The sequence below is a fragment of the Vicia villosa genome, unplaced genomic scaffold, assembly GCF_029867415.1.
Source record: "Vicia villosa cultivar HV-30 ecotype Madison, WI unplaced genomic scaffold, Vvil1.0 ctg.000114F_1_1, whole genome shotgun sequence".
Lineage (NCBI taxonomy): Eukaryota > Viridiplantae > Streptophyta > Magnoliopsida > Fabales > Fabaceae > Vicia > Vicia villosa.
Genome location: NW_026705022.1, coordinates 196,957 through 204,988, shown reverse-complemented (window position 1 = coordinate 204,988; position 8,032 = coordinate 196,957). Strand labels below are relative to the sequence as shown.

Below are 8,032 nucleotides of genomic sequence, written 5' to 3'. Positions count from 1 at the left end.
AGACATCATGAAAGAGTTCATTGTTAACACTTAACATAATCCCCACAAATGAAGAACCAATGGAATAATACTCAATAGTCTAGAGAGTCACAATACCATATAACAAGAAAACCTTCATTGTATAGCTTGGTAACCCATTCTGACAAGTTGGAGATGACTCAGATGATTTTGCTCAATGATTCTTCACACTAGTAGACATGGATTTTGAAGAGATTGCAAGGGATATTTGAAAACAAAGTTAAACATATAAAACTAGTATCAACAACAATTTCGTGTAGTTATTGGATCAAGATCTAACTACTAGAACACATATATTAGTGGTTTTAATTTTTCACAACATAATCCCTAACAGACACATCTTAAACATCACAATGGAAGTTCTTAAGCTAGTTTAGTTCATCATTAAATTTGGGACATCATGCATGCAAAGAGCCGAACTCTCACCTTCAGATGTACTTATCATGAATTCACCTAAGTCGTGAAATTTTCAATTAGTCAAAATAATAACTATAGACCAACCAATGAAATTTTCGAGCTTTCACTATTTGCTATACTAATAGTTGACACTATATGAACTCTGTCATTTTGATTGAATCTATGGTTAATTATTTAACATAAGATTAGTCATAAGGGTTCCAAATTTTCATGAGAAAAAAAAGGCATATTCAGAAGCATATGAGTAAGATAAATGAAATTCATCATTAGAAAATCATCCATAATTGTTGTAAGTTTTATCTTTTGCTTTTTACTAGAGTTTTATGGAGTAAAAAGTACTACTGTTTGATAAGAAGTTGGATAGGCCCAAGAGAGAAAAGAAAATTTCTGTTTTACTCAAAGATTATTATTATTAAGGAGGTGCTATTAGTAGTCTTTTGTTGGTTCCTTTTCTTTGTTGTGGGCCTTTTTACTTTCAGCCCATTTAGAGGATAAACCCTAGCTATTTATATTGTAGTTTGCTGAATATTGAAGCTATGAAGAAAGTATGAAGCTTGTTTAATGTCAATTTCTTTTTATGCCATTTAGATCTAAATTTAACCTAGCTTTATCTAACATTGGTGCTTTCATCTCCTTCCTCTCATCCCTCCCATGGCTCCCCCTAAACCTCCCAACCCATCTTCTAAAGAAATTTTAGAAGAAGCCCTTCAAATCACTACCTTAAACCTAAACAATGCTATGCAAGAGACACAAGAGCAAATGGATGTAAGATTCCACCAAATATCTACAGAATTATCCAACCTCCAAACAAGGTTTGATAATGACAAAAGTGTGGAAGACTCTAGATTTGACTCCCTCATGTCTGCCATCAACAAACTAGCTACCCAAAAGGAACCGCAGCAAGTCCTTACTCCTAGTTCTGTTACTGTTCACGGATCTGGCAGCAACAGCAAATCTGCCACTATTCACGGATCTGGAAACAATGCTGCCTCCGCTACTGTTCACGGAACAGTACCGCCACCCAGCACCGCTACTGTTCATGGGACAGCAGCAGCTTCAGGTATGCTACACAACCCAATATCTACTTCTAGGGTTCCTACACCCAATTTTCACAATCTGTCACCTACAAACACCCCTTTGAGAAATTCTGCTACTTTCTCAAACACACATGCCCAGCCTACACCCACAAAATACCATAATCCTCACATCCCTACAACATTCATACCCTACCCTCCTATTCCCACAATCTTATCATCCTCTCAACCTTTCAATATTCCCTATTCCCAACAACCCCCTTTTTCACAATTTCCTTCCCAACACTCATATCCAAATCTCTCCCATATACCACCCTTACCAACAGCACGCACCCCAAAACTCGAACTACCTATGTTTGATGGATCTAGCCCTCTTGATTGGTTATTTCAAGCGGAGCAATTTTTTAATTTTTATAATATGCCACCTGAAAACCGCTTATCCTTAATTTCCTTTTACATGAAGGGTGATGCCCTTAGTTGGTTTAAATGGATGCATAATAGTCATTTATTATCTGATTGGGTTTCTTTTACACGAGCTTTAGAGCTGCGTTTCGGCCCATCAACTTATGATAATCATCAGGCAGAATTGTTCAAATTAAAACAAGAAGGATCCGTTGTTGAGTATCAAACAAAATTTGAACAATTGGGCAATCAAGTGGTGGGTCTACCACAAGATGCTATATTAAATTGCTTTATTTCTGGTCTTAATGCTGATATTAGAAATGAAATGGCAATTCAACGCCCCACAAATATTTCACAAGCTATTGGGTTAGCTAAGTTGATTGAAGCAAAGCTCAAGGAATCTAAACCCAAATTTCCAAAAACCTATGTTAACCATTATCCCAAACCCAACCAGCTTACCTCTACTACCCCACAACAAAAAGGCCTTTACCATTCCCCAGCCCAATCAACTTTTCGGCCAAACAGCTCCACCCCTTTCCAACAGTCCCCCTTGCCCATAAAAAAATTATCCCAGGCCCAAATTCAGGAACGACGAGCCCAAGGTTTGTGTTTTAATTGTGATGAAAAGTTCATTCCAGGACATAAGTGTACAACAGGCAGATTCTTAATTCTACTATGTGATGATGAGGCCATAGAACATCATCAATTGTTGGATGAACAACAAGAAGTTGTTAAAGAGACAGAGCCAGAAGATACTTATTTTCAATTATCTACTCAAGCACTAACAGGTCAATTCTCTCCTCAAACTCTCAAATTTCGAGGAACTATTGGTGGATTACCGGTTATGATCTTAGTGGACACAGGCAGCACCCACAATATACTACAACCTCGCATCGCCCAGCACCTTAATCTAAAAACTACTCCAATTCCCCAATTTTCAGTTATGGTGGGAAAAGGCTCTCACCTTCAATGTGAAGGTATTTGCAACAATGTCAAATTGATTTTAAAGGAACAACAGTTTCAATTGCCTTTCTACCTCCTACCTATTGAGGGAGCTGATGTAGTCCTAGGTATGGCTTGGTTAAGGACACTTGGAACCATTCAAGCAGATTTCTCTATTCCATCAATAACCTTCAACCACAATAACTCACCAATGACCTTACAAGGAGATTCTGCCACACTTCCCAAACACACCACCTTTCACCAATTTAAACAACTTGTCAACCAAGACTCGATTGCGTCACTACATCTCATGATTTTTCAACCCAGCCCACCCTCTCTTTCAAACACCCAACCTTCCCTTCTAGAAAAACTTCCCACAAATACTGCACCTCAAATTACCAAACTACTTCACAAATTTTCCAAAATCTTTCAAAATCATACAAGTTTTCCCCCACCTAGACCACATGATCACCACATAAACTTACTTCCCAACACCCCCCCAGTCAACGTTAAGCCCTATAGATACCCTCACTCCCAAAAGACTGCTATGACTACCATCATTAATGACATGCTTAAAGAAGGTTTGATCACTCCCAGTCACAGCCCTTTCTCATCCCCAGTTTTATTAGTAAAAAAAAAAGATGGCACTTGGCGCTTTTGTGTTGACTACCGAGCTCTTAATGCGGTAACAGTTAAAGACCGATTCCCCATTCCCACAATAGATGAATTGCTAGACGAACTTGGTTCTGCTAAGTGTTTTACCAAATTAGATCTACGCTCAGGTTATCACCAGATCCGAATGGCATCTCAAGATACACATAAAACGGCTTTTCGTACTTTCGATGGACACTATGAATTCTTGGTCATGCCTTTTGGCTTGACAAACGCACCCTCTACTTTCCAATCAGCCATGAATGATCTTTTGAGACCTTACTTGAGAAAATTCGTTTTAGTTTTTTTTGATGATATTCTAATCTATAGTTCCAATTTTACTGACCATCTAGCTCATTTACAGATTATTTTTGAGTTACTAATGTCCAATTTTTATGTGGTAAAGTTGTCTAAATGTGTGTTCGCAGTTTCTAAGGTTCATTACCTAGGACATGTTATATCTCAAGGGACAGTAGCACCAGATGCAGAAAAGATTAAGGCAATTTTGGATTGGCCTCAACCGCGTTCTCTCACGACACTCAGAGGGTTTTTGGGCCTTACCGGTTTTTATCGCAGATTTGTAAAACAATACGCCGCTCTCGCCGCTCCTCTCACCGATTTGCTACGATCCACTAAATTTGTTTGGAGTACATCAGCGGCCGCAGCCTTTACAGAATTACAGAAACGAATGACCGACATGCCGGTCTTATCTCTACCAGATTTTACAAAGAAATTTGTGGTTGAAACAGACGCTTCAGGAGTTGCCGTCGGTGCTGTGTTATCCCAAGATGGTCATCCGATCGCCTTCTTCAGCAAGAAGTTATGCCCGCGTATGCAAGCTGCTTCAGTGTATGTGAGGGAGATGTTCGCTGTCACAGAAGCGATAAAAAAGTGGCGTCAGTATTTAATCGGTCAAGAGTTCCATATCTACACAGATCAAAAAAGCTTGCGTAATCTATTGCTACAGAAAATTCAAACTCCAGAGCAACAGAAATGGGCAGCAAAGCTGCAAGGATTTAATTTTCAGATATTTTACAAACCTGGTAAGTCCAACGTGGTTGCAGACGCTCTGAGTCGGAAATACACAGCGGAAGAGCCCATGTTACTTGCTTTGTCCTCCCCCATTCCTGATATCCTCTCCAGTTTGCGTGAATATTATGCCACAAATGAGTCAGGAAAGAGTTTGGTCAGAAGACTTATTCAAAATGAAACTCAGACTGACTACACAATCTCAAATGGATTGTTATTCTACAAAGCCAAGATTTTTATACCTGATTTCCAACAGATCCGTCCCAAGCTCCTTGCTGAATTTCACGAAACACCAACAGCAGGTCATTCAGGACTAAAAGCAACCCTTTCACGCATTTCTGCTTCTTTTTGCTGGCCAGGTTTATACAAAGAGACAAAGGAGATGATTCAGAAATGCAGTGAATGTCAACATAACAAGTATCTAACACAGAAGAAACATGGGCTACTTCAACCATTACCTGTCCCTAAGCAAGTCTGGGAAGACATTTCGATGGACTTTATCACACATTTGCCAAACTCCTTCGGTCACACAACTATATGGGTTATTTGCGATCGTCTTACCAAATCTGCTCACTTTATCGCCATGCCCTCTCATTTCACAGCTCAGGATCTTGCTAAACGCTTTATAGTCGAAGTCGCTCGTCTCCACGGTCAACCGAAGTCGATTGTCTCCGACAGGGACCCATTGTTTCTCAGTACCTTTTGGAAAGCTTTTTTTAAAGAACAAGGTACAATGTTAAGATACAGCACAGCATATCATCCCGAAACTGATGGGCAAACAGAAGTTATTAACAGATCAATTGGAACGTACCTTCGTTGTTTTGTCAGTTCTCAGCCAAAGAAGTGGTACAAGTTTCTTCACCTTGCAGAATATTGGTACAATACTTCACATCATTCTGCCATTCAAATGACTCCATTCCGGGCACTCTATGGTCGCGACCCACCTTCCTTGGTTGACTATGTTGAGGGATCTGTCTCAGAACCGGTACTAGCAGAACTCCTGCAACAAAGACAAGCGATTTTTCAAACTTTAAACCAAAATCTGTTGAAAAGCCGGATCCAGATGGAGAAACAAGCGAATACAAAGAGAAAGGAGCTTACTTTTCAAATCGGAGATCTTGTTTTACTCAAGCTTCAGCCATATCGCCAACAAACCGTCCAAACACGTTCATCTCAGAAGTTAGCCTCACGTTTCTTCGGTCCTTTTACCATCATCAAACGAATCGGACAAGTAGCGTACATGTTGGATCTCCCTTCTACCTCTCGTGTTCATCCCGTTTTTCACGTCTCCTTGCTACGCCCTTACTATGGTCGTGAACAGGTTACAGATTTCCGCGATATTCCACCTTCACACCTCCTCCCCGTTCATCCGGATCTGCAAGACAAAGATGTTGAGTTAGAAGCTGATAAGATAACAGAGATCCATGAGACAAGTAGTAATTCTGTGAAAAAGATCTTACCCGCTATGGTAGGTCGCAATCAGATGCAACGAGAGGACCGGAAGAATATGGATGGATTTCAGAAGGTTTTTATTCAGAAGAAAAAAGTTTTGAATAATGTTCAAGAAAAGAGAGAGAGAACTTCGTTTGAAGAAGAAGAGGAAAAGGGTCTAAATGATTTTGGCAAGCAAAATGAAGTCTTAAGTGTTTCAACTTCAAAGTACAAGTCTGAACACCCACGTGATATGCTATCCACTCCGGATCTCAACGGATCTCTTCAACCTTTTTCTGAGCCGTTCGATGAAGATCCAAAGGCCAGCACTTTGTCCCAAACACAGCTGTACCCAACTACTTTGCCTGTTCCCAACGCGCATGCTGTACCCTCCTTTACTTCTCCAACACACAAACAGCTGTGTTCCACTCACACAACCGCGGCGCTTCCTGGGGCAGACACGTGTCCCACGCGTGTTTCCAAAACCACAGCTCCCAAACAGCTGTTTTCCTCTTCAGCAGCGGCGGTATTTCCTCAAGACAAGTGTGCTGCTTCTTTTTCTCCAAACCCTAATGTTAGTAAGAATGCACCCGGCCCAACTCTGTTAAGCTCCCATCAAGGCCCAAACAAATTTAACTCTCCTCACATGAACCTTGAGGACAAGGTTCCTATTGGGGCTATGAGTATTGATAAGAAGTTGGATAGGCCCAAGAGAGAAAAGAAAATTTCTGTTTTACTCAAAGATTATTATTATTAAGGAGGTGCTATTAGTAGTCTTTTGTTGGTTCCTTTTCTTTGTTGTGGGCCTTTTTACTTTCAGCCCATTTAGAGGATAAACCCTAGCTATTTATATTGTAGTTTGCTGAATATTGAAGCTATGAAGAAAGTATGAAGCTTGTTTAATGTCAATTTCTTTTTATGCCATTTAGATCTAAATTTAACCTAGCTTTATCTAACACTGTTTCTAACATTAACATTTGTATATTTCGTTAATTTATTCTGAAAAATCTTTACTCTTACACGATTAAGTGTTAAAATAAGAGACTGTAATAATGGTTCTAAAACCAATTCATAATATAAAACCGACTATAAAACCATTTCTTATTGTAAAACTGCTTTATAAATAAAAAATAGTTTTAAATCAATTTTAAATTGAATTAAAACTTATTTAATGAATAACTGATTTTTTATGACCACCTCCTACGTGGTTTTCACACCATTAATTTTTCTACAATACTATTACTAGTTATAATTTGTTAAATATTATAGTCAAGAAATTCACACACTTTTCATTCTAATTCATACTTGACATTAATATTAACTATTCTCATTATTCTTTTAGTCATTGTAAGAATTTTGTATGCAATAATACACTATTATGTTGATTTGGTTGATAAGGAGATTTTTGTTTTAGGAATGAGGTTTGGAATATTAATAACATGGTATAGAATATTAAAATTTTAGATTGGAGGTGATATTTTTCCGGTGATATTACTCACTCCAATTATAGTTTTTACGATTTTAGCAAAGACCCTTTGTCTTTTATGTCGTAATCATAATTGGTTTGTAATCTCGTTTTGTGTTGGTTGTTGACCGTGTTATTATGAATTGAAAGAAAATACAACTTGCTTCATTAAGAAGATAAAGAAGATTACAAGTTGTTTATATATACAACCAAGTGTTGCATGTTTAGCTATCATGTACTGCCTATACACAATCTTAAACTACTAACTAACTTCCAGCTGTATAACTAACAATTAGTTAGGTAGTTACACTCTCTTCATTTGTGTCTTCACTGTTACTTGCTGCTGAAGGAATCTCAGATTGTAACACCCTCCCACAAGTTAAGGGCTGATAAATGTCAAGCATCATTAACTTGGCTAACAAACGGTTGAATGGTTGAGGCAGCAATGGTTTAGTAAAGAAATCTGCAAGTTGGTTCTTTGAAGTGCATGGCAGCAATTTCATCAAACCATTTAGCATCTTCTCTCTCACTATATGGCAATCTATTTCTAGATGCTTGGTTCTTTCATGGAATACAAGATTAGCAGCAATGTGTAATGCACTCTGATTATCACAATATAGCACTGGCAGCTTTGTACACTATA

At 38.5% G+C, this 8,032-nt stretch overlaps 1 long non-coding RNA gene across 1 annotated transcript; it reads right to left on the bottom strand.

The window, feature by feature from the left end:
• Positions 1-5,412: 5,412 nt before the first annotated feature.
• Positions 5,413-6,221, bottom strand: LOC131624296 (uncharacterized). The gene is made up of 3 exons (XR_009290567.1): positions 5,954-6,221; positions 5,595-5,868; positions 5,413-5,493 (listed from the first exon to the last, which is right to left on the bottom strand). It is a non-coding gene; the product is annotated as an uncharacterized LOC131624296 (long non-coding RNA).
• Positions 6,222-8,032: the final 1,811 nt, after the last annotated feature.